The sequence below is a fragment of the Orycteropus afer genome, unplaced genomic scaffold (assembly GCF_000298275.1).
Source record: "Orycteropus afer afer isolate SDZICR_OR568_19922 unplaced genomic scaffold, OryAfe1.0 scaffold01194, whole genome shotgun sequence".
Taxonomy (NCBI): Eukaryota; Metazoa; Chordata; class Mammalia; order Tubulidentata; family Orycteropodidae; genus Orycteropus; species Orycteropus afer.
Window position 1 is genome coordinate 109,404 of NW_006922781.1, and position 746 is coordinate 110,149.

Below are 746 nucleotides of genomic sequence, written 5' to 3' on the forward strand. Positions count from 1 at the left end.
CAATTCTATACCCAGAAAAACTGTCCCTCAAATATGTTGGTGAAATTAGGAGATTTCCAGGGAGTTCCAGCAAGATGGCGGACTAGGCACAAAGACTGCACAGACCCTCTTCAACAAAGAAAGGGGAAACCAATTAACACAGACACAGAAGATAATCCTGGACCCCTGAGCCTTTAAGGGAAGGATATAGAAGTGGACTAAACCCCAACTAGGAGAATTTGCATGAAAATACCAAAAAAGGAGACAGATGGAGCTGCGGTCTAACAGTGATCCTGAGCGATCCTGATGGCACAGACAGCTTTGAGATTCCTGAGTGGTGGTAGGACCTAAGAATTAACCGAAAAATCACCCTGCTACCCAGGGACTGCACAGAGGACTTTGTACGGTGGCTGGGGAATAAACAGAGAAGGTGATTCTACCTTTCTCTAGGTGGGCTGAACTGTGGACTTTTGCTAGTCCAGAGGGCTTGACTATTTTGGGTATTTAAAGAAACAGCACTCTCGCAGATTCCTGGGGCTTAAGAACACGTTCTGCTTTCCAGCAACTCCAAGGACACTTGGGACCTGCAAGACTGAAAAGGTAACATATTCCTCTTGTTACTCTTATACCCTACACCCACTTGGTGAATGGAAGTGTGGCCATCCCCCACTCCCACCTACCTTCTGGGCCCACAGGAACTCCAAAACAGTCTGTGTGCTCAGATGGAGCCTGGGTGCCCTAGACTGTGCTCCACTGATTTTTTTTCC